Here is a 26,960-nt window from a genome sequence, read left to right as displayed (position 1 = left end):
ATTTGTTGCATGACTTGAAACTTTATATAAATGGTAAACATCAATAAATCCTTCTGAAATATCATGTCTTGATAATCTTTTTTCTTCCTTTGAGGGAGAAAGAGATAGAGACACAGAGATACGCACACACAGAAAGAGAGAGCATCCTATCACTATATTACACAGAGTAGTAGTAATAAATGCATTGAGTTGAATTGAAAGAATACACTCCTTCCTAGGAAAATGAAAGATAGGAGGTTCTTACCTTATCCTGAACAATCTCATCTTAAATGAACTTCTCAGTAATTTGCTGGAGCTCTGGGGGTTATGGAAGCTGACAGTGCAACCTATTCTGACCAAAATCCAAGCTAAGATCACAATGAAAAATGATGGTGATAACAATCCAGTGTGCTGTCACGGTTAAGGCATTTTCACAAACATGACTATCTCAGGGTCGTGGTGTGTCAGAGGGAAGAGATGGCAGGGATCACCCAGGTCAGAGGGTTTCAGAGGTTCACTTTAACAGCTGAACCCCTTCTCCCAAACTCGCTGTTTCCTGGAATGCTCTGGTTTAAACAAGGGTGGAGAGTCCAGAGGCTTTTCCCCAATTCCTTCTCACCTCCTCTGACCCTTGAGACAACTGTGGAGACACAGGGCTTCACAGAGGGCCTCGTCCACACACCCTGTGGCTGGCTCCCTGTGCACACCCCTAAGGGCAGCGAGTGGGAACCTTCGCAGACACCTAGTGAGCACGCACAGAAGGCTAGCCCAACTCTGCAGGACCTGGAGAAAGCTGAGCATTCAACACTGTCCTTGGACAAGCAAACAGGAGGCTGTCGGCGCTAGGTTAGGCTTTGCAGGATCGAGAGGAGGCATAGAATCTTAAGAATTCCCCCCAACCAGGAGGGAACAAGAAGCATGGAGCAGTCGTATCCATAGAAAAGGTCTGAAAAGCCTCCAAATCCCTATCAGGGTTGACAGAAGGTATTTCTCTCCCAAAGCCAGTCAGTAAAGACTGGAAGAGGTGACTCCTTCTTCAAATGCAAAGACGGTGACATAAAGCTTTAAGGAACATGAAAAACAAAGAAACATGACACCATCAAAGGAACAACACAATAACCAACACTGAAGAAATGGAGATCTGTGATCTGCCTGATAAAGAATTCAAAATAGTTGTTTTAAGGAAGGTCAGTGAGCTATAAGAAAACACAGAGAAGAATTCAGTGAAATCAGGAAAATAATTCATGAACAAAATGAGAAGTTTAATAGAGAAATACAAATCATAAAGGAGAACCAAGCAGAAATTCTGAAGCTGAAGAATGTAATGAACAGAAGGAAAAGTGAAATAGAGAGCGTCAAGAGCAGACTTGATCAAGCAGAAGAAAGAATCTGTGAAATCAAAGACAAGTCCCTTGAAATTATCCAGTCAGAGGAGAACAAAGAATAAAGAATGAAACAGAGTGAGGAAAGCTTACGTGAATTATGGGATACTAACAAGCAAAACAATCTACATATTATTGGAGTCCCAGAAAGAGACGAGAAGGAGAAAGAGGGAGTAAGCTTACTTCGAGAAACAATGGCTTGGAGTGTGTCAATTGCCAACAATAGAATTTGTACCATCAACTTACTTTGATGGTACTCTGAACGGTATTCTCCCATTTTATGCCTTTCTTTATGTTTTTTCTTATGCTTCCTTTTTGCTTTTAGCAGAGATCCATCTTTTACATTTACAGTATCATTTTCCTCTTCAGCAGAGACTTCTAAATTGTAAAATTAAATATAAAGTTAAGACAAAAAGACATAAGTTAAGAATTAAGAAAATCTTATTTATCGAATCCTAAACTTAAACTTAGAAATAGCTTTATTTTCTTTGGAAACTTCTGAAGCTTCCTTTTTAATGTCATCTTTCTGAACCATTTTCTTTACTTTTCATCTGGAAGTTAGGTATTCTGCATCTTCAGAGCAACATCTCTTCCTCTTCCCAGTTCTGACTAAAGGTAAGATGGATGCTTCAGCTCTTTCTCACTTTTTCTTCTTCTTTAAGGGCGGCTTTTTGGATTCAGTAATCTCTACTTTGGAGCCTTCAGATGTGGTCCTGGATCTTTTCGTTTAACAGACACTCTTCTTGCTCATGTCCACATTTGACTCCCTGGTCTGGATATTGTCTTCCTTCTTCACTTGGCCTTTCTTCTTCTTTTTCTTTTCCTTTTCTTCTGTAACATGCTATCATTGGTTTTCATTTCACTTCTGCTGCATCTAGTTAAATATTAACATTGAATAGCTCACCAGCTACTCCAAGGGCAGGAAGGGGCTTATTTTTACTATCTTGTGCAATACACCAGGCTTTCTTGGAGCTTCTTCTGGTGGGTTGTTAAGAAACTGAAGTGAAATCAGCAAAAAGGTTTTGTTACTATTTAAAATGTCTGCTAATTTTCTTTGCTTTTTGTTACTATTTAAAATGCTTGCTAATTTTCTTTGCTTTTCTTTCTTTTTTAGGTTCCAGACCTAACTCAATAGCTTTTGCTGTTTGCTCTTTTGTTTCAAATTCTACAAAGGCAAATCCCTTTGGATCTCAAGTAGACTTATAATGTGATAAACTTGTATAAACAACATTACCACATTTCAGAAATACTCTTTCAATCCAGCTGTGATTAACATTTTTGGGAAGTAACTGCTATGATAAATTAGAAGCAGTATTAAATATGTAAGGATTTTTACTCAGAAGATCAATAAATTTTTACTTGAATATTAGAAAAGAAAGAAAGAAAGGCTGAGAACTTTCCAAATGTGGGGAGAGATTTGGACATTTGAGCTCATAAAGGCCATGTGTCCCCAAAAAGATTCAACCCAGAAAGGTGTTCTCCAAGACACATTATAATAAACTGTCTAAAATCAAAGACAAAGAGAGAATTTTTAAAGCAGCAAGAAAAGAAATATTCCTCACATACACATATAGGGAACTCCTATACGGCTATCAGCAGATCTCTCAGCAGAAACCTTGCAATCCAGGAGAGAGTGGGATGATATATGTAATGTGCTGAAAGTGAAAAACTGCCAACCAAGTATGCATTACCCAGCAAAGCTCTCTTTCAGAAATGAATGAGAGGTAAAAGCTTCTCAGACAAACAAAAGCTGAAGGACTTCATCACCGCTAGACCTGACCTACAAGAAATGCTGAAAGGACTTCTTCAAGCCAAAATGAAAGGATGCTAATTAGTAACATAAAAACATATGAAAATATAAAACACACTGATGAAGGTAAGTATATAATCAAACTCAGAATACTCTAATACTGAAATATGGTGATGTGTTAGTCACTTAACTCTAGTATAAAGGTTAAAGGACAAAAGTATTAAAAATAATTATACCTATGATAATTTGTTGATGGATACACAATATAAAGAGATGTAAATTGTGACCTCAGGATCAAAATAAAGGGGGAGTAAAAGGGTAGAGTTTTTGTATGTGCTTGAAGTTAAGTTGTTATCGGCCCAGAATAGACTATTATAACCACAGTTGGCCCTCCATATCCCATGTTCTGCATCCACAGATTCAACCAACCACAGATCAAAAGCCGAGGATGGATGCATCTGCACTGAACACATACAGACTTTTTTTCTTGCCATTATTCTCTAAACAATACTGTATAACAACTGTTTACATAGAATTTACCTATATTAGTTATTATAAGTAATCTAGAGATGATTTAAACTATATAGGAGGATGTGCACAGGTTTTACGCAAATACTACACCATTTTAAATAAGGGACTTGAGCATTCCTGGATTTCGGTATCCATGGAGGGTCCTACAACCAATCTCCCACGGGTATTGAGGGATGACCGTATAAGATGTTTTTGCTTTGTAGGTTTTGCTACAGTAGATACACACAAGATAAAGAGAAGGGAATCAAAGCTTACCACTATGAAAAATGATTAATTCACAAAGGAAGACAGCAAGAAAGGAACAAAGGAACTACGAAACAGCCAGAAAACTCTAAGATATGGTATTAGTAAGTCCTTACCTATCAAAAATTACGTTAAATCTAAACAGATTAAACTCTCCAATCAAAAAGCATAGAGTGGCAGAATGGATTAAAAAAAAAAAAAAAAGACGCAACTACATGCTGCCTACAAGAGATTCACTTCAACTTTAAGGACACACATAGGTTCAAACCGAAGGGATGGAAAAAGATATTCCATGCAAACGGAAACCAAAACAGAGCAGGGATGCTATACACTCATGTGTCACTTAATGGCAGGGATACATTCTGAGAAACGTGTCATCAGACAATTTCGTCATCGTGCAAACATCATAGAATGTATTTACCTAGCTGGTATAACCTACCACACACCCAGGCTATACAGTACTAATGTTGTGGGACCATTATTATATATGCAGTACGTCATTGACTGAAACATCATGTGGCACATGACTGTACATATTATCAGATAAATAGGTTTTAAGCCAAAAACGGAAGCGAGAGACAAAGAAGATCATTACATAATGATAAAGAAGTTGATTCATCAGGAGAATATAGTAATTGTAGATATATATGCACCCAACATCAGAGCACCTACAAAAGCAAGTTCTAACAGATTTGAAGCGAGCAATAGACAGTATAATAATAGGAGAGGACTTCCATATCCCACTTCAACAACGTAAAGATCATCCAGACAAAACGTCAATAAGGAAACGTTGAACTTGAACTAAACTTTAGACCAAATGGACCTGACCCATATACACAAAATATTCCATCCAAAAGCAACAGAATACACATTCTTCTCTAGTGCACATGGAACATTATCCAGAACAGATCTTATGTTAGGTCACAAAACAAGTCTTAACAAATTTAAGAAGATTTAAATCATACAAGTATCTTTTCCAACCACAATGATGTGAAACGAGAAAGCAATAACAGGAGAAAATTGGAAAATTCACAAATATGTGGAAATTAAACAATACACTTCTGAATACCCAATGGGTCAAAGAAGAAATCAAAAGGGAAACTTTTTAAATCTTGAAACAAACGAAAAGGGAAACATGACATACTAAAACTTATAGGGTGCTGCAAAAACAGTTCTGAGAGGGAAGTTTATAGCAATAGATGCCTGCATTAATAAAAAAGATCTCAAATAAACGATCGAAGCTTATACCTCGAGGAGCTGGAAAAATAAGAATAAACTAAGCCCAAAGTTAGTAGAATGAAGGAAATAACAAAGATCAGAGCAGAAATAAATGACATAGACCAGAAAAACAATTTAAAAAATCAACAAAACTAAGAGCTGGTTTTTTGAAGGATAAACAAAAATTGAAAAAACCTTAGCTAGAGCAAAAACAAAAAGAGAGGGGCCAGGACAGTGGCATAGTGGTTAAGTCTGTGTGCTCCACTTCAGCGACCCGGGGTTCACTGGTTCAGATCCTGGGTGTGGACCTACACATCAATCATCAAGCCATGCTGGGGCAGTGACCCACATACGAAATAGAGGAAGATTGGCACCGATGTTAGCTCAGGGCCAATCTTCCTTACCAAAAATGAAAGAGATGACTCAAATAAATAAAATCAGAAATGAAATGAGAGACATTACAACCGATACTACAGAAATAAAAAGGATCATAAGAGACTTCTATGAACAATTATACACCAAAAAACTGGATGACCTAGAAGAAATGGATAAGTTCCTGAAACCCTGCAACCTACCAGAACCGAATCATGAAGAAATAGAAAATCTTAACAGACCAAGAAGATTGACTCAATAATCAAAAATTCCCAACAAACAAAAGCCCAGAACCTGATGAATTTGCTGGTGAATTTTACCAAACATTTAAAAATGAATTAATACCGATTATTCTCAAACCCTTCCAAAAAACTGAACAGGAAGGAACACTTCCAAATTCATTTTCTGAGGCCAGCATTACCCTGATACCAGAGTCAGACAAGCACAATACAGGAAAGTAAAATTACAGTCCAATATCCCCGATGAATATGAATGTAAAAATCCTCAACAAAATACTAGCAAACAGAGTTTAACAGCACATTAAAAGGATCATACACCATGATCAAGCTGGGTTTATCCCTGGGATGCAAGGATGATTCAACATATATAAATCAGTAAATGTGATACCCTGCATTAACAGAATGAAAGATGAAAATCATATGATCATCTCAATAGATGCAGAAAAAGCATTTGACAAAATTCAATATCTTTTCATGATAAAAACTCTCAACAAATAAGGTATAGAAGGAATGTACCTCAACATAATAAGGGTCATATACGAGAAGCCCACAGCTAACATACTCAGTGGTGAAAAGCTCAAAGCTGTTCCTCTAAGATCAGGAAGAAGGAATGGATGCCCCCTCTTGCCACTTCTGTTCAACATAGTACTGGAAGTCCCAGCCAGAAAATTAGGCCAGAAAAAGAAATAAAAAGTATATGAATCAGAAAGGAAGAAGCAAAATTGTCTCTATTTACAGATGGCATGATCTTATACACAGAAAATTCAAAGGCTCCACCAAAAAACTGTTGGAACTAATAAATGATTTCAGTAAAGTTGCTGAATACAAAACCAATATACAGACCAGTTGTGTTTCTATATGCTAACAATGAACTATCAGAAAGAGAAAGTTAGGCAGCAATCCCATTTACAATAGCATCGAAAACAACAAAATACTTAGGAATAAATTTAACCAAGGAGGTGAAATCTGTACACTGAAAACTGAAAGAAACTGAGAAAGACACGCATCAATGGAAAGATATCTTGTGCTCACGGATTAAAAGAATTAATATTGTTGAAATGTCTATACTGCCCAAAGCAATCTACAGATTCAATGAAATCTCTATCAACATTCCGTTGATACTTTTCACTGAAATAAAAAAAATCTTAAAATTTGTATGGAACTACCAAAGACCCCAAATAGCCAAAGAATCTTAAGAAAGGAGATCAAAGCTAGAGGCATCACACTTCCTGGTTTCAAACTATATTACAAAACTACTATAGTAAGCAAAATAGCATGGTACTGGCATAAGAACAGACACATACACCAATGCAACAGAATAGAGAGCCCGGACGTAAACCCATGCATATATGGTCAACTAATCTTTGACCATGGCACCAAAAATACACAAGGGGAACAGGACAGTCTCTTCAACAAATGGTGTTGGGAAAACTGGATATCCAAGTGCAAGAGAATGTAAATGGACCCCTACCACTCATATGTACACTACTCACAAAGATTAACTCAAAATGGACTAAAGACTTAAATGTAAGACCTGAAACCATAGAACTCCCAGAAGAAAACATAGGGGGTAAGCTATTTGCAATGATTTCTTGGATACGACACGGAAAGTTCAAGCAACAAAAGCAAAAACGAACGAGTGGGACTACATCAAATCTAAAGGCTTCTGCACAGCAAAGGAAACCATCCACCAAATGAAAAGGGAACACTTGGAATGGGAGAAAATATCTGCAAACCAGATGTCTAACAAGGGTTAATATCCAAAATATATGAGCAACTCCTATTACTTCATAGCAAAAAAAAAAAGGTCTAATTAAAAAATGAGAAGCCAGCCCCATGGCCGAGTGGCTGAGTTCGCGCACTCCACGTCAGTGGCCGAGGATTTCACCGGTTTGGATCCTGGGCACAGACCTAGCACTGCTCGTCAAACCATGCTGAGGCAGCATCCCACATGGCAGAGCCAGAAGGACCTACAACTAGAATATACAACTATGTACTGGGGGCCCTTGGGGAGAGGAACAAAAAAAAGTGAGCAAAGAACCTGAACAGACATTTTTCCAAAGAAGACAGACAAATGACCAACAGGCACATGAAAATGTGCTCAACATCACTGGTTATCAGGGAAATGTAAATCAAAACCACAATGAGACATCACCTCACACTTGTTAAGATGTCTTTTATCAAAAAGACAACAGATAAGAGTTGGAAAAGATGTGGGAAAAGGGAATACTTGTGCACAGTTGGTAGGAGAGTAAATTGGTACAGACATCATAAAAAAGAATGTGGAGGTTCCTCAAAAAACTAAAAATAGAACTACCATATGATCCAGCAATCCCATTTCTAGGTACATATCCGAAGGAAAAATGAAATCAGTATCTCAAAGAGATATCTGTCTTCTATACTCATTGCAGCATTATTCATAGTAGTCAAGATATGGAAACAACCTAAGCGTCTGTTGACGGATGAATGGAATACAAAGATGTGGTACACATATATAATGGAATATTACTCAGTCATGAGAAAGAATGAAATCCTGCCATTTGCAACAACATGGATGAACTCAGAGGACTTTATACTGAGTGGAATTAGCCAGACAGAGGAAATGCTGTATGATCTCGTTTATGCGTGGAATCTGAAAAAAAAAAGTCAAACTCAGACAAAAGCGAGAATAGAATGGTGGTTACCAGGGGTTTGGGGGATAGAGGAGATGGGAGAGGCTGGGCAAAGGGTGCAGGCCCTCGCTTACAAGATGAATAGGCTCTGGGAATCGAGCACACAGCATGGCGGCTGGAGTTAACCACACCATGTTGTGAACTGGAAACCTGCCGAGAGATTAGACCCTAAGCATTCTCGCCACAAAATAATGGTAACTTTGTGAGACGATGGATGCTTAATTAACAAGATTGTGGTAATCATTTCACAAAGTGTATGTATGGCAACTCTTCGTGGTGTACACTTTAAATACACACAATTTTATTTGTCAACTGTACCTCAATAAAACTGGAAAAAAAACCAAATTGAGGTTCCCTGAGACTCTGACCAGCGTTGCTCTGTTGCATCATGTCTTGTAGAGAAGGTTCGTCTTCCTGAGCCATCAGGGCCCCCCCTGAGTATCACAGAGTACAGTGTGTGGAACTGGCTGCTCGGAGCAGGGGAGTGTCTGCACGGCTCACAGAATTTAAGATGTGAGAGACATGCTTGAAATGAAATCTAATGATTGGTATTTGCTTTTATGGCATGGTTTATAAAAATACACAGTTCTCATCAAGAGTATCCATTGCTAACCAAAAGCCTGTTAAGTGCCTCGAGATTTTATTTCAGAGCCAGCAACCTGAGTTCCTCACATGTCTCTATTAATGATGCCTTGTGTGAACTTGAGCCTCTAGCTTAAATGTCTGTGCCTCATTTTCTCTGTCTGTAAAAGGAGATAATGACACTAGCTGCTAGATCGTGTTGGCAACCTGCTTAGCGATCCCCAGATCAAAGGTGCTCTTCCTGGACCAAACAAGATGATGGCGGTGCTTGCCATCATTAGTGTTGTTATTATTGTTGTCGTTGGGGGTGGCCATGTTGCAGCCAGGAAGCAGGCGTGACTCCCACGGCTGATTCAGCACCAGGGCAGAATGAAGAAGCATTTTAACGCTGCGGAAGCCATTGATATAGAGACCACCCATTGCATTGGCATCACATGTTGGCACATCCCTGAGCTCCCACGTGGTGTGAGGCATCGTCCTGTCTCAAAGTAGGACCCTGACTAGAGCATCTCCAAGGGGCAAATATCTGTCTTTGGAGCAGGGAGGCCAGTGAGGAAGACCCACCAGCTCTCTGGTTATATGGCCCCCACCATCTCCCAGCCAACTCCAGAGCCCAGGGATTATGGCAAGGAGCCTTTAGGTTCGAGACCCAGCTCTACCATCTAGAATCTTGTGGCCTTGAGCCTAAGCCATAATTTCTTAGAATTAGCATTCCCTGATTGTGTGTGTCACTGAAGTGACCCCTTGGTCTCCTAGTCCTGATATTTACAGTTACCCTAAAAATCACAACAGGGGATTCTGCCCAGAGAAGGCCTTGGTGGCACATTTCTGCATAGTTTAACGACCGTGTCAGTCACTGATCTTCCAACAGGCTGCTGGCCCCTTGCCCACACTTCAGCAGGAATGTCCTAAGTCTGGGACAAGGAAACGTACTGAACTGGTTTTGAAATTTACCAGCAAACTGAGGACTCAAAATCGAAAGCCAAATTCTAAGTCCTAGTAAACACTTACTGTCATGTCAAAGCACACTCCCGCAGGACCATCACCTGTGTACAAAAGGAGCCCTATCTGGGTGAGTCAGTTTCAAAGGGAAGCTCCTCTGGGTGCGCTCTGCTCTGCGGACACACAGCTAACGAGCAGACTGCACTTTATGCAAAGAAAAAGCTATCCCTATCCCCAGGTGGAGACAGGCCTGTCCCAGAGCCCGAGACTTCACGAGTGGAACGTGGGCTGCATTTCAACTCCCAAGAGGTCCCTTGGTCAACACTTTGGCGCAGTGTGCACACTGCATAACCAGACATGGCAGCCCTGGATCTGTTGACTCCTAGGGGTTCCATAGAGCTCTCCCATGAACCCCAGAGGGTAGATGGGAAGCATCGTCCCCCACCACACTAACTGATCTTTACTGCTTTACATGATATTGGCCATCGTGAAAATTTTCATTTGAAGAAAATGGGATTTTAAAAAGTTTGATCACCACTGTGCATACATAACATAGAAACAAATAAAAGGACCTTTGGTTTGGAGATATGCAAACATTCAAATCTGGAATGTATATTTTCTTAGGCAACGGTAATTTAGAGAACTAAGTATAATTGATATGAATTTTCAGTCAGTGTGAACTCAGGACTGCAAAAATTCCTTTCTTTTTTTCCCCCTCTCTCTCTAATTGGATGTACTTTCTACCTGGAATCCCTATTCAGGCCAATGTAGAATAATTAATCTAGTTACCTTCAAGTAAACTAAGTTAAAATTAGGGGTTTTTTTGTTGTTTTTTTTAAAGATTGGCACCTGGGCTAACAACTGTTGCCAATCTTTTTTTTTTTTTTTTTTCTGCTTTATCTCCCCAAACCGCCCCCGTACATAGTTGTATATCTTAGTTGCAGGTCCTTCTAGTTGTGGGATGTGGGATGCCACCTCAACGTGGCCTGACGAGTGGTGCCATGTCCGCACCCAGGATCCGAATCCCGGGCCGCCGCGGTGGAGCACACGAACTTAACCACTTGGCCACGGAGCCGGCCCCGGAAATTAGTATTTTTAGTCACCATTTTAGTTCAGCTTGTGTGCACACGTGTGTGTGTGTGCTCATGTATGTGTGTGATAGGAATGTCACCCTATGTTACCTCGTGGTCTGCATCTGTCTTGATCCCATGCTGGCCTCCGGCTTCAGATGCAATTCATCTCATCTGGTCCTTAGTTGTGTCCCATGCTGGTAAATGCTCTGAGATGCAACCAAGTCCTCATCAGATGGTTGGAAGGATGACCCACCCACCACCCTCTGCCATGGGCTCCGCAAGCATTCAGGCAAGGAGCCCTTGCAGGCCTCCCAACTCTCATTTCTCATTGCCTCTCTCTTCTCTTCTCTCCTCGCCTCTCCTCTCCTCTCCTCTCCTTCTTCCTCTTTCTCCTCCTTCTCTATACAACAACTTGATGACACAGGGACATTCAGATGCCTAACCCTTGGGACTCTGAGGCCTTGGGAAAATTGGAAGGCTGCCCTACACCTCTTTCTTCCCACTGGACATGCCACAATACCATTTCCACTCTATTGCAGCCCTTCCGTGATGAATGGAGAACTCACCTGAAGCATCCCCGACTGCACAGTGGGAAGCATGCCACAGGCAGGTCCTCTTGACTTCAAGGAAGGTCCTGTCATGCCCACCCCCCAAGATTCATCTCAGGAGGTGGAGGGAGGGACGCACAAGGTAGGGCCACTCACACTCAAGTCTAGTCCTCTTACTTCGTCTCTATTTCTCGTCTGCCCCAAGGGTCAGAGGTCAGTGATGAGAGAAGGACATAGCTGATCACATCTACTTCCAAAATCTTCCATTTGAACCCTCAGCATTTGAACTTAAATGCAAATACTTGCCATTTCAGTTTGGAAGTTCCACCATGTTGAATGGAAAAAAACCCTCCGGATGTACACAAGTGGAATATGGAGGGCGTCACAACATGTGCATTAATTTGTCACATGTCATCCTGCCACGAGCTAGCACAAGTGGACAAAGAGAAGCAGAGGGCAGGCCACAGGCTGGACACCATTAGTGCTCAGTGAATGAGAAAGCTCTGGAGCAGAACAAGAGCTAAGCAGTGGCCTGGGCTCCTACAACTAGAAGCAGGACGGGAAGGCTATGTAAAGACGTGTAGCAAAAGCTCTTTTTAAGAAAATGTGTGTTCCCTACAGCCCAGCACTCCCACTCCTAGAGGGTTATCTCAAGATAACCAGACAAGTGTGCAGTGATTATCTGTAAAGATGTTCCACACAGAATTGTTTACAGTGGAAAAAATGGAAAACAATCTACGTGTTCAACAATAGGGAACAGATATGCAAATAACCATGCTCTTGCAATGGAATATTATGTAACCATTAAAAAGTGATGATCTGAACTGTGCTTATTGAAGTAGAAAGATACTGAGATATCTGGTTAAGTAAAGAAGCAGATCACTAAGAACAAGTACCACAGGGTCGCATCTTCATCATAAATATATATATGGTATGTAAATATGTATATGGTATGTAAATATGTATATGGTATGTAAATATGTATATGGTATGTAAATATGTTTACAGTGTGTAAACATAGCAGTAGCTACTCTGGTGTGACAGCCTCGGTGTTTTACTTATATATTTTTTCTAAATTTTCTACAAAGAATAAGTATTCCTTTTTTAATAAAAAAAAGTTTCTGCTTGTGTTCAGCAGACAAGCTGCGTGGTTTGGAGAACACAGAGGAAAACCGTTCATCGGCACAGCAGAGGGCTACCAATCCTCGAAAGTTGTTGATAAGACCAGCATGCCCACTTCAAGGACAGCTCTGCTGTGCCCTGGCCGTTCTCAGAGGAATAATGTATCCATCAGCGTTCTTCTTTGCAAACCATACAGCCCACATGGCCAGTTTCAGCAGAAGGGGAATTTATTAAAGGATTTGGGGACGTCCACTTTGGGGAAGACACAATAGACATTCTTCTCCCCATTCCTCCAACTAAGTACAACTAAAAACCATAGACGTTATGTAGAAAACAATCATAAGAAGATAGTAAAAGGTGGAGACAGGAAGGCAGACGGGCTAGAGACTTGGGACCCAAGGAATGACTTGCAGGTGAGTTTTCTGGGTTTTCCTTTTGTCTCATATATCCCATCCTGGGAGGTAAAGAAGCCAGTAACCCAGAAATGCAAATGAGCACAGACATTAAAAGCCAGCTTTCTTTAGCCAAAAACCGGGAAAGGGGCAGGGTAACACAACAGGAAACTTTTAGACAATAACTGCTTTACTCCAGCCAAATATCACAGAAAAAATTGTGCCTACCCTCACTCAAGCCAGTAAAGATAAAATGAGGAACTGGATTTCTACCCTGGCCAGGCTGTAACGAGGCTCCCCAGCCCCGCGCCAGTGTTGTGTCAGAGAAGGCCAAGTAGGGAGCTGGGAGCTTCATCCCACCAAATGGTCACAAGCACCTGCCCCACCTCGGTGTCAGTGGAGCTGTCATGGGGAAGCTGGGCTGCCACCCCACCTAGCAGTATCGAGGTGCCCTGTACTCTCACCACGGAGGTGGTGTTGGGGTGGCTTAGGGAAGAGTCAGGACTTCATCATCACCCAGAGGCAATGAGGCCACCTTCCTTTACTGCAGTGTCAGGGGAGGATATGTGGTGAGCAGTAACTAGGCACTCCCACCCCTTCCAGCCAGGGTGGGATCGGCAAAGGCCTAATGGGGAACCAGAACTCCCACCTCCACCCTAGTGATGAGAAACCCCTCCCCACTCGGTGTCAACAAAGTGGGGAACCTGGATTGTCACCCCACCTCTTCAAGGGGGAGTACCTCCCCCTTCCCCTGGCAGAGCAGCGTCCAAACAAGTCAGCACAAACAGAAGGGAGAAATAAGATCCAGAGTTTCATAACACAAGAGCCGAAAGATCTAGTTCCAAGAGAAAATAACCCTTCATGCCAAGAACCAAGAAAATTTCAACTTGAATGTAAAATAGATGATCAAGAGAGGCCAACACCAAAATGACAGAAACATTAGAGTTATCTGACAAGAAGTTTCAAGCAGATATCATTTGAATGCTTCAACATGCAGTTATGAATATGCTTGAAACAAGTGAAAAAACAGGAAGTTTCATCAAAGAAATAGACCATACCAGCAAATAAATAGAATATATAAAAGAGAACGAAATGGAATTTTACAATTGAAAAATGTAATAACTGAAATTAAAAACTCACTAGGTGGACTCAACAATGGAATAGAGGGACAAAGAAAATAATCAGTGAACATGAAGATAGAATGATGGAAATAACCTGGTCTGAACAACAGAGAGAAAGCGACTGTAGTGAAAAAAAATCAAGAGAGTCTCAGGGACAAAAAAATCTAACATTCACATCAACCGAGTTCCAGAAAGAGAGGAGAAAGAGGACAGGGATGGAAAAGCATTCAGACAAAGAATGTCTGAAAACTTCCCAAATTTGGCAAAAGACATAAACCTCAGATTTAAAAAGCTGAGTAGCAAGCTCCAAACAGGATAAACCCAAAGAAATCCACTCTAAGACACAACACAGTCACACTTCTGAAAACGAAAGTCACCTGAGACAAACAACAGCTCACCCATAAAGGAAACACAATTAAATTACCGTGGATTTCTCATCAGAAGCTGTGGAGGCCAGGAGGGAGTGGCATAACATTGTTCAAGTGCTAAAGAAAAGAACTGTCAACTCAGAATCCAGCAGAAATATCCTTCAGGAATGAATGAGAAATCAAGACACACTTAGATGAAGAGAATTTGTTACCAGCAGGCCTACCCTAAAAGAATGACTAAAGAAATTTCTTTAAACAGAAAGAAATGACAAAAGAAGGAATCTTGGAAGTAAATACAAAATACAACAGTCTTTCCTTCTCCTCTTCAGTTTCCTAAATTATGTTTTGTGGTTGAAGTAAAAGTTATAAGATTGTCTGATGTGGTACGAAATGTATTTGGAGAAAAATATTTAAGGCAACTGTATTATAAATGGAGGAGGATAAAGGGACTTAGAGAGATATGCGTTTCTACACTTCACTTGGTCTAGTAAATGTCATTCCCGATAAACTGTGATAAGTTATGTATATATGTTGTAATATCTAGAGCAACCACCAGAAGAGCTGTCAAAGAGATACAGTCAAAAGTACGACAGATAAATCAAAATACACTTCTAAAGAAATATTTAAATCTCCCACAGGAAGGCAGATAAAATAAAACACAGAAACAAAAAACAGAGAACAAACAGAAAAGAAAAAATAAACGGCATACTTATGGCCTATCATACCAATAATTACATTAAATGTAAATGGTCTAAATACAGAGATTAAAAGAGAGAGATTGTCAGAGTGGATTTAAAAACAAGACCCAACTACATGCTGTCTCACTTCAAATAAAATGATACAAGTAGATTGAAAGTAAAAAAGGATGGAAAAATATATGTCAAGCAAACTTTAATCGAAAGAAAGCAGGGTGGCTATATTAATATCTGACAAAGCAAATTTCAGAGCAGAGAAAATTACCAGAGGCAGAGAAGGACATTACTTGATAATTTTAAAAAGCCAATCCACACAAAAGACATGGCTATCCTGAAAGGGTATCCACCAAACAACGGATCTGGAAAACACGTGAATAAAAATCACCAATACAACTTGAAAGGAGAACTAAGACAAAGAACTAGATAACTAAAACTAGACAAATCCACAATTAGAGGTGGAGAGTTCAACACTCCTCTCTCAACAACTGATACAACTAGACAGACTATCAAGAAGAATCCAGAAGAACCCAACGTGACCACCAACATCTGTAGGATGCTCCACCCAGCAACAGCAGAATACACATTCTTTTCAAGCACCCATGGAACATATACAAAGATAGACCATATCCTGGGCCATCAAACAAAGTGCACTCGATTTAAAGGCTGTCGAGTGGCTCACAAATCTCCTGGAGGGTCAGAGAGTCAGATGTGAAAGCTCTGCCACCAAGAAGAAGAAGAATACCATCCAAGCCCCGCCACAGGTCTGCTCCTGCAGAGATGCCCCTGCCACCACCATCGGCCACAGACATCACAGCTGGCCTGTGCCACACACTGACTCCTCCAGGACCCCAACCACTGCTGCTCCTGAAAATGGATCCTTCACAGTGCCACTTTCCTCACATTACCCCCTTCGAGATCAAAGTCTGCTTTGGGGCATCTCCTTGAAGGAGTCTAAGTCATGAGTCCCCACTCAGTTGCAAATGGGTGCTGAGAAGGCAGGAGTCCACTCTGCTGTCGGGAAATCAAGACTCAGAATCCAGACACAAACCCTAGAAAGGTATCCCCAAGGGCAAATGCTACCTGCATGGGAAGTGCCCACTACGGAACGAATGGCCCCCAGAAGCCCACGCCGGCAACCACAGCCCACCATCTGCTCCTGGCCTGGGCCTGGGCTCCTGAGAATTCGCAGGCGAAGGCCTCGGCTCTCCTGGAGAGCTCAGTGCTTTCCCAGCTTCCCGCACACCCCCGCAGAGCTGGGCGCGCTGCCCACCCATGAGAACTCTTGGGTGGAATCAGTCACCAGTTGGAATGAACTCTTTGCCAGCTCCCAGCTTCTCAGCCTCCAGTCTTGCTTGAGTGAATCCTTATCTTCAGGCCGGGGTTGTTTTTCACTAGAAATGTATCGAACTCAGGCAGAGGACCAGCTCTCCGTCAGGAGGACAAGTAAGGGCGGAACATACACGTGTACACACACATTCACACATGACAGAGCTGCTCCTGCCAAGCCAAGAGAGAAAGACAAATGACTTCTTTACACTCTGCCCCAGACACACTGTATGAGATGCCCCTGGTCCCAGGTGTAAGAAATTGCAGGCACCCAGTGTGGGCAGGGAGAAAATAGCAACTGGAATAGCTCCCTTTGACCCCAAATCATCCAAGTTCCCACCCATCCATGTGACACATTGGACTTCAGGACGAAAAGAAACAAGGGTGAGGAGAGAAGCGGGAAGCTGCCTGGAGAGCGGGTGAGAGCTTCGCTGCCAGGCAGACGGGTGCTCAGTTCCAGCTGGGCTGCTTACTGTGTGCCTTTGAAAAGTTAATCTCTCCACACTGTTTGTTCAACCACAGAAACAGGAGAATCAAAGCCTTCTCCTCAAAACTGTTAAGAGGGTTAAATTGAGATGATGTTGTCAAGTGCCGACACGTGGCAAATGATTGATAAGTCACTGTTGCTCATCTTATTAAGGCAGAGTTTGTTTCCTGGTGTTTGGTTTGGTTTTCAAGTAGAGACTATGAAGCCCAGAAAGAATGCTACTACACTTGCACCCTCTCAAAAGCAAGGGGACTGGGTTAAAGTCTTTAGAGGAAAACGAGATTGTCCCCTCCCTGAAACACAAGGCCCGGGAGCACAGCAGTCGACCGACACCGCGCCGAGCCCGGGCTGGAGTGCCATGCCCACTGCGGCAAGCTCTCCCAGGCTGGAGCTGGGCTGCTGGCTAGTCGGCCAGAGACACCCCAGCGTTCTCCAGCCACCCGGGGCGGGATTTGGGTCTAGCTCCTGGATCCAAGGTTTGGGGACACAAAGGTGGCTGCAGAGGACAGTGTGGCTGAGAACACGGTGCAAAAGGCCAGGAGAGCCACCTCCTGCAGAGGGAGCCCCGCCATTAAAGGGGGCAGGGAAGCAGCAGGTGGGCCTGACTGCCCAGCGAGCGAGCGGGTCAGGGCCATGGGAGACGAAGCCCACATCCATGGGAACCTCCAGGCAGAGAAGAGCGAGAGCCCTCTCAAACTCACTCTGAGACTATGCACGCCAGGAACAGCCGCTCCTCAGAAGGAAGCGGCCCCCGTGAATGCTCCCCATGGAACACCTCTCGTGGGAGCTGCCAATCAGAAGCCAGTCAGGAGGTGCAAAGACCACAGCTCCTGCTTCCGGCGAGTTCTGCCAAGTGGCTTCTGGGTCTGGTGGCTCGGTTCAAATCCTGGCTCCACAGTGACTAGCTGTGTGACCTTAGGCGAGCTGCTGAACTGATTTGTACCAGTTTCCCATCTTCAAAAACAGGGAGAGTAATCATCTCAGCCGTACAGGAGTGTTGTGAGAATTAAATGAGATAACGTCTGTTGAGCTCTTGCGACAGCGCCCAGGACGTATTGAGCACTAGGAACACAGTGTTCAATGTTCGTTAGAATTATCTTTATTATTATTAATATTAATATCAGGGCTGCTCTCCTCCCAACGTGGCTGCCAAGGAACCAGCTTAGGACACCGCCCTTTCCGTTTGTTGCGGGACCTGGAACATAGGGACGAAATCCATGAGGAGGTGAGAGAGTGAGCTGAAATCACAGAGGTGACCTCATTTCTCAGGGTCAACAGGACACAGTCAGACCCAAACAAGAGCAAGAGGGCAGATGCTTCCTGGGCTAACCAGACTTGCTTCAAAGTCCAACTTAAACGCTCACTCTGTGACATGGGGCACATGGCTTAACTTCTCTGAGCTTCTGAATCCTCACTCCCAAAATAGAGATAAAAATCCATAACACCTCCACGGGAGACTGACCCCTGTGGATTAACTAAGGCGCAAATGCACACAAAAGAGGTTTGCCCAGTGCCTAGCACATAGCTGGTCCCGGTGAAAGTTGGTTCCCACCCCCAGCTCCCAGCAGAAGCCAGCAGCTTCCGGCTTAAGTGAGTCAGGGCGATGAGCGCAACATCCACGGCAAGAGGCAAGGTCTCCCTCTCCGCGGGCAGTCTCTCCTCTCCTCCCGGCTGAATTCTGAGCAACACCAGGTAAAATCTAGTAGCTTACCCCTGTTGACCTCTCCCCATGGGAGGCCTGAGCTCAGCGTCCAGCTCCTTCGAGGACTGTGTAACATTGGACACATTTCTTCACTTCTCTGGGCTTCAGGATCCTCATTTATAAATTGAGGATAATGACCCACAACAGCCAGTTTGCTGACTGAGTTCTATGGGTTCAATTACGTATGATACATAAAAGGGCATTCACTTAGCGCTTGGCACACAAGCGTGGGTGCCTCACATTTTGCATGATCACATCACTTAATCCTGACAACAATCCTATACCCACAATGTTTCAGCCTGAAACTAAGGTTCAGAGAGTTTACGCCACTAACTCAAAGTCACACAGCTACTGTGCCCAGTTTAAACAGCGGTTGCCAGACTCAAGCTTTGGGTCAGCCTCACAGAGAAAACTGCTTTGGCTGCCCCTCGTGGTCAACAACTCCAGGAGACCCCCGTGCGGGCTCGGAGCACTGCCTGCGGCTCCCCCTGCCAGCATCAGAGCAGCCCCTGGCTCTCAGGGAGCCCCACTCACCACACGGGGCTTCTCTGGGCGTCTGGGCCCACGGTTCACTTTCAGAAGCCGGGTGCGTGCCAGTTTCACAAGGAGATTGCTGGCAGGCCCCCGATCTCTGTTACTAGAGACTGAATTGCGGGTGAAAGAGGCCCATTGTGCGTCTCTGAATGAAGAATATCCCATTTAGAGAAAGAAGACAGCGCTGGTGAAAAGAGAGAACAATGCAGACCATTCACCAGATCAAAGCCAGGTGACCAACCGGGTGAAGGGCCACACAACCGGAGAGGGCTGAGGCCACGCTGGTGTGCGGGAAGAGGGACCATCGGCTGAGCCATCGAGATGCAGAGGCGCGAGGCCAAGCCCTCACTGTCCACCGCGGCCAGCTTACCTCCTGCCCATCGTGGCTAAGTCGAGGGCGTGGGCTGGCCCCAGCTTCTGCTGTTGGCTCAGTGGAAATACTTTTTGCACTAGATCATCTGTACTCAGCTGGGTCTCAACGTGGCTGTGCACGGAAATCATCTGGAGAGTTTTGTAAAATGCCGATACTTGGTCCCATTGCCAGGGATTCCGATTTCACTGGTGTGGGGCGCGGCGTGGGCACTGGGAATTTTTCAGAGCTCCCCAGGTGATTGGAAGGTGCAGCCAAGATTAAGAACCAGTAAGCCCCAGGGGCAGAAACGGCTTTGTCCACAGCGAGAGCCAGAGCCGAGCACAGGGCCTGCTGCACACTTGGTGCCCAATAAATACTTGTGGGATGAATGGGTGCATGGGCTGCTCCAGGACACCGGGGAGAAGCCACTCTGCCCCAGCTTCAGTGACGGCAGCTCTGTGTTTGTCACTCCCTCATCTCTGGGGATTTGGCACGAGGTTTCATTTTTTCCAAAGTTTGTCTGCTTTAAACACTTGAAAAAAAACCAATGGATCATAAAATGTCTAGCATTCTTTCCAACCCCAAAGCAACCTGATTCCAGCACCAGAAATCCCTTCTTGCCCTTTGAGAGCAGAAATGCTTTTCGGATGAATTCTCTGGGCGGGCGGGCAAGTCCGGGGAGGGGCACCTCTGAAGGCGGCCCTGCATCCCGTCTGCCCAGGCCAAGGACCCATCCCACAGCAGCCCCTGCTTGTCCTGGGCTGGCCCCTTCCTCAGCCTGCCCCTGTGGTCCGTGCTCCCCAGCGTTCCATGCTTGTTCCTCTCCCACTGCACGTCCATCCTCTCAGTGAACTCCACTGCTCCCCAAGTTTTAACTCTCGTTTATGTAAGTCAGCAACTCCGAATGAGTACCTCCAGCCAGCCCTTTCATTCTGAGCCCCAGACTCAGTTATCCAACTGCCTGCTGGGTGTCTCCACCGCAGCTTCCCTGAGGCACCTCAAATTCAACCCCAGGAATTAAGTAATGATCTTCCCCACCCAAACCTGCTCCCCCTCCCGCCTCCCTATCTTGATGAAGAGCGCCACATCCACCCAGTTGCCCAAACCAGGAAAGGGGACTCATCTTCGACCTCTCCCTCTTCCTCTCCCCTGCTTCACACCCCACCCTCTGAATTTTATCTCTAAAACAGCCACTGACCGATTCCTTCTCTTCTCCTTCTAATTCCTTTGTCCTCTACAGCACTGCCAGAGCATCTTTCGAAAACTCAGATCCAAAGATACCCTTAGGAATGAAGTTCTGGTTCCTTAGGAGGAGGACAAGATGGGTAGTCCACCCCACGGCATGGGCCACTTCCCATTCCCTCTCCCGTCGTTCCCTGTCACCTCCCTCCTGTCCTCACACCCTGACCACGCTGGCTGACCTGAGACACTGCTAGTAAGAGCGTATTTGCCGTTGATGGTGCCTCTCCTGCATGCTAGGTCCTGGTCAGGGGTGAACACATGATCATTCACCCTCATTCTTCCAACTAAAATGCCCTGCCACTGTCTACACGGCAAACACCCACTCACCCTTCAAGGCTCAGATAGCACCAGCTTTCAAAGCTTTACCTGGCCTCTTACAGGGCATGCCAGATCGAGGGGCTTCTTAATAACAGATAGCAAACACTTGGATAGATGTGTTCTATGCCTGGCACTTTTCTAAGCACCCGACATATTTTAACTAATTTAATTCTCACAACAGCTCAGTGAGACAGTGACGATAATTACCTCTATTTAACAAATGAGTAAACTCGGATACAGAGAGGTGAAACCCAGGAGCTAGGACGTGAACTCCCTCAGAAGATGCTTTGAATCACTGCCTCCTATATCTGGATGCCTGCTTTACCTGCCATAAAGCAACAGCCAAGACTCGGAAGTAACTCAAGCACTTGTCAATGGATGAATGGATGAAGAAGACGTGGTATATATGTGTACACACACACACACAACAGAATATTACTTAGCCATAAAAAAGACAAAATCATGCCATTTGTGACAACATAGATGGACCTTGAGGGTATTGTGCTTAGCAAAATAACTCAGACAGAGAAAGACAAATACTGTATGATTTCACTCATATGTGGAAGATAAACAAACAAACACATAGATAAGGAGAACAGATTAGTGGTTACCAGAGAGGAAAGGGGTGGGGAGAGGGGGAAAGGGGTGAGGGGCACATGTGTATGGTGACAGATGGAAACTAGCCTATTGATGACCAAAAAGATGCAGTCTGTACAGAAGCTGAAATATAATAATGTACACCTGAAATTTACACAATATTATACACCAGTGACCTCAACAAAATAATCTTTAAAAAAAAACTCTTAGCACATTTTTTTAGCTGAATACTCTTCTCTTCAATCAAAATCCTACACTGACGCTCAACCCGTTGCACAGAAAATAAGGGGCTAAAGACAGTAAGTGGAGAGAATGCAGCTCCCACACTCCCCCACCCCAGCATCTGTATTTGAAAGAATACCAAGGAATGCCCAGGCTCCAAAGAGAAGTGTTTGAAAAGCAATGTCCTAAGACACGTTTTGTCTGTCATTCTGTTGTTCGTTGGCAAGATACCCTCCATATCCAAAAGTGGTTATGAGATTTCAGGACTGTCTCCAGACCAGCAACACAGTTTCTGTGTCAAAATGTCCCGGGAGCACCTTCCTGAATGAAGAATCCTGTGCTGTTCCAGGTGGCTGAAGCTATTCCATTAAAACCCAACGTGTTTCAAAGCTTTGTTTTCTTAGAGGATGCAGGTATAGTTTACCCTCCTAGTAGCCGGCGCTCCTTTTGAGCGCCAGCTGTTGGCATGTGCAGGAGCACCCGGCTCCCTGAAGCCCTTCCGCCACACTCTGAGCGCACACGTCCTTGAGCACCAATGGTGCACTTCGTTACTCTCCTGTCCCTGTGCCTATCAGAGGGCCAGGTATTAATTCTGTTTTCAGTAGTCTTATCTATAACAGCTTCTTCCCCACCCGTTCTAAACTGCTCTTTCTAAAAGGCTATGGATTTTCCAAAAATCAAACTTATAATTGTGCCTAAAGTAGAAACACGTGTCTGGAAAGAAATAGGGACAGAGAGGTTTCCTCTTAGTAACAGGATTGCCCTTTGGTGTAATGACTTTGAGACTTCTCTCCTGATTCTTATGAGGTCTTTTCCCATCCTCTTCATTCACTTAATACTTACTAGGCACACATTATGGACCCAAAAACTGGGCTGGATGCTGAGGACAAAAATAAGGCGTAGTCCCTGTCATCAAGGGCTCACCAGTTTAGAAAGAGAGACAAGTAAACAGAAATGATGATACCACCACAGTATAAGCCCCGCGCCCGCAGTATCTACAAAGCGCAAAAAAACACTTGACTCTGCCTTGGGGAGTGGTGGTGGTTAAGGAAGTCTTCCTGGAGGAGGTGGCATGTGAGCCAATTTCTGAAGCATCTATTAATAAGAGATCCACCTGTCCCACCACCACCAAAGGCAAAGACAATAGACTGGGGAAAGGGCATGCTGGCCAAGTGCAGAGACGAGGAGGTTGAGAAAGCCCACCGAGTCTGGGAGCTCCACATAGCCAGGCTGAAGCGTGTGTGTCTGTAGGCAGGAATAGGAACAGGAGCTGAGTGAAAGCAGAAACCTTGGCAAGTAAATCGCTCATGACTTTAAGTGCTAGAAGGAAAGATAATGCAAACCTTCCAGGGCAGATTAACAATTGACTTTATCACACCCATATGCATACAATGAGCCAAGTCAACTTGCTGCAGGGACAAAAAGAAATACTGCCTAACATTGAGCAATTCCCATTTGCCAGACACTGCTGCAGAATTTTACGTGTATAATCTCTTTGAATCGTTCCAACAACCCTGCGGGGTGGGAATGCATTTTACATTTATAAATGAGGAAACTGAGGCAGGGAGAGGTTAAGCCACTTTCTCAAGGACCCAGAGTAAGAAAGCGGCAGTCTGGCCTCGGTGATGAGGCCTGAGCATTTTGGTTTCCTTGGAGTTGAAACAGGTGAGCTGTTAGGCCTAGAGAGCTGACAGTGAAGAAGAAAAGAAGATTGGAGGAGAGAGAGAAGAGAGAAAGAAAGAGCAAGAGAGAGAGAGACGGAGAGCACGCAAGGGCAGAAGAGGAGGAGGAAGAGGAGTTGTGGCCGTAGTTTCCCACGGGAGACCCTCTGAGCTAAGGTCTAGGGCTGGAGGCCCCACCCCCCAGAAGACCCTTTGGCTCAGGCCAAGGGAGAGTGAACGGAGCCCCGACTCCCATGGGTGGCGTCCAGGGGGAGAGCTGAGCCGCAGGCGGAACAGTGGGCATGGAGTGGAAACAGGGACAAGCCACAGCCCGGGGATGGTCAGAGCAGATGCCACCAAAGGACTCTGGACTGGGAGAGCCCTGGAGAGCCAGCCGATGCCAGCCCCTAGGTTTTGGCTAATGAAACTGGGAGAAGCTGGTTGATTCCTTCACAGGGCCCAGAACTAGGGCGTGCTTTTTCTCTCTTTGCCTAAAATGGCCCATCTGGTCAAGGAAGAGGCAGGACCAAAATCCAAGTCTTTTCATCTCCTGGAGTTCAAACATTTGTCACCACCCCTCCCTTCCCACGGGGTCAACTGCTCAGCCAAGGAGACTTGAAGTCTAGAAGTCTCCCTGACGAAAGGGGAGGGCTTCCAGGCGGGGGCGGAGGGGGAGGGGGCGCTGCTTGTGCAGTGAGCCTTGGCCAGCCTCGGAGGACCGGGCGTTCGTCTGCGAGGTGCATCCACGCACTGCAAGAAGAGCCCCCATGTCCTTGCTCACTCTTTTCTTGAACATCTCGACTGTCATTGAACAAACAGAATAGAGGCTTCTGGGAAAATAAACAGTGAAGCCTGGGAGCAGGAGGCGAACCTTTTGTGCAGAAACTTCAACGTTTGGTCATGAACGACGACTAGCTCCCGGGCATGCTGAAGCGCTCTGCACAGTGACCCCCCCCCCGATGACGTGCAGCAGCATCTCCTAGTACTGCCTTGCTGGCTGTTAAAATTCAGTTGACAAACAGATGCTGTCCCCCATTGTCCCCTGCCTCCCTGACTCCTGTTCTTGGGACGCCCCCATACTACCCCACAAGCCAACAACTGAAGACTGCTGTTCAGCAAGGGGCCTCCAGACGCTCCAGGATAAGTGCTTATCGGTCAGCACTTGCGCAAGTTCAAATTGTTAAATATTTTGAATATTGCCCTTGCTTGCCAAAAAACTCTGCAGTTCAGTTTGACTAAGTTATGCAAAATTAATGTCTTACTACATAGTCTTTCCGTCAGCTTGGTGCAGATATCTATTAAGAATCCACTAAGGGTCTAGCCCTGTCCCAAGCACCAAAAAACAACAGTGAATACAACCTGACATGGTCTGTGCAGGGTTCATGGAGCCTCTGGTCTCAAGGGGCAAGCTCCACGCTCATCTCCACACCATCGTCCGTCCGATTAGATGCCCTGCCAGAGACACGCTGTATGATCTCGCAGTTCTCAAAGAGGGTGGGGCGGTCCCCCTATGGGGCTTTTGGAAATGGGAGGAGGCATTTTCAGTTGTAATAACTGGAGAGTGTGACCGGCTTTGAGTGGGAATGCAATGGACAGTCTCGCAAAAAAAGTAATCATTCTACCCAAAATGCTAGCAGCCCCTAGATTTGGTAAAGAATTATGAGCAATCAACCTTGAGCTGCTGGCAGATGGAATGGTCTGCATGCTGAACCACAGCCTGCCAGAGCTTTATATGAGCTTGCCGTTGAACGATTGGCCAGACTCTAAGCTGCAAACAGAATTTAAGGGGGGAAGTTCTGTTTACAGAATCCTATCCCACAGTCAGAGTGTTGCGTGTAACCAATGTTCCTCCACCTAGAGTCAGGCAAAGGGTTTAAGATTCTGAACACAATACCTGCAGGACCAATATATATATATTATATAAATACACATATTTACTGAACACTGTACTGCCACTAGCCAAAGACTGTGGATTATGAATACAGAACTTCAGCCCAATACGCAAAGAGTTAAGTCCCTTTCTTGTTCCTGTTTTAAAAAAAAAAGTGCAGTGTACCTCCTAATCCTTGTGGTTTCATTCCTCACCGGCCAGAAAGCATTGTCTGAACCCACACGCTTCTTTCTTAAGCTTCCTTTAGCGTCCCTCTGTTTAAGAAATAGCAGAAACAGGAGTATTATTTTCATCCTCAGCATTCACCTAAAGGAAAGCAAAGATCTCTTGTCCCTGATCACAGGGCTGGGAGCTGGCGAAATAAATTCTAGTGAAAAAATAAGTAGTTTAGAATGCTAATCCATCATTCAGCCAAAGCTGCAAAACATTTTCCTGGCATTACTCCTGTTCCCACCACATGACTGTGGGAGCCATAGCTCATGTATGGTAGACACGGAGTAGACGGGCAGTGAATATCTGTTGAGTGAACGAATCAAATGACCAAAAAAAACTTACAGAGGGTCACAGCAAGGTCCAAGTACTGCCTCATGTCACCAAGAAGTCAATTCCACGTGAGGCTCAGAGGCTGAAACCTGAAACTCTACCCTATCTCCTGTTAGATATTCAATAGATTTTTACTGATTTATCATAGTAATGACAGCTCATTGTTACTGAGTTCTTCTTATGAGCCAAGCACTGTTCTAAATGCTATACCTGGATCATTTTATTTACTCTTCTCAGCAATGCTGAGCGGTAGGTTCCTCGTTATCCCCATGGTACTGATGAGGAAAGTGAGGCAAGGAGAAATTAAGCTATGTGCTCAACACAGCTCGAAAGGGCTGGAGCAGGTTTCCAACCCTCGAGTCTTATCTCCAGAGTTCAGCCATCCTGCTCTCCCGAAGAGGGACGGTAAGTCACTGACTTTCCATTAGCCGGAGCCCTTAGGATCCCAACGCATTCTGCTGGGCAGTTTTTAAAAGTTGTCTCAGAGAAATGGGAGTTGAGAAAGCTGCTTCTGAATCCTGGAGCATCACCATCAAATACCTCCGGAGCACTGTGCCCGACACCGTGCCAAACGCTCACCACTAAAGCCTGTATGAAGGTCCCGAAGCCGCCAGGCTATAGAGATTCCAAGGCCTGAGTGAGGGAGTCGGGTCACGGCTGGTGGCACTGACGGCCTTGGAAGGACACCAGGACTTGGAGAAAGAGGAAAGGCACGGAGGGGAGACAACATCACGTCTTCCTGCCAACAGAAAGGAGAGTGACCTGCCTCGAAGAAAGAACTTAATCCTTCTGGCAACTCGTTCCTGCTGTTAAGAACCAGGGGCCGGGTCGAAACCCAGGAAAAGCAATCAGCACA

At 44.5% G+C, this 26,960-nt stretch overlaps 1 long non-coding RNA gene across 1 annotated transcript; it reads right to left on the bottom strand.

Annotated features, from left to right (window-relative positions):
- Window positions 1-18,121: 18,121 nt before the first annotated feature.
- LOC139074303 (uncharacterized) lies at window positions 18,122-19,937 on the bottom strand. The gene is made up of 2 exons (XR_011523805.1): window positions 19,649-19,937; window positions 18,122-18,237 (listed from the first exon to the last, which is right to left on the bottom strand). It is a non-coding gene; the product is annotated as an uncharacterized lncRNA (long non-coding RNA).
- Window positions 19,938-26,960: the final 7,023 nt, after the last annotated feature.

This window comes from Equus przewalskii, chromosome 11 (assembly GCF_037783145.1).
Source record: "Equus przewalskii isolate Varuska chromosome 11, EquPr2, whole genome shotgun sequence".
NCBI classification, from domain to species: Eukaryota; Metazoa; Chordata; class Mammalia; order Perissodactyla; family Equidae; genus Equus; species Equus przewalskii.
This window is presented reverse-complemented; position numbering and strand designations above follow the sequence as displayed.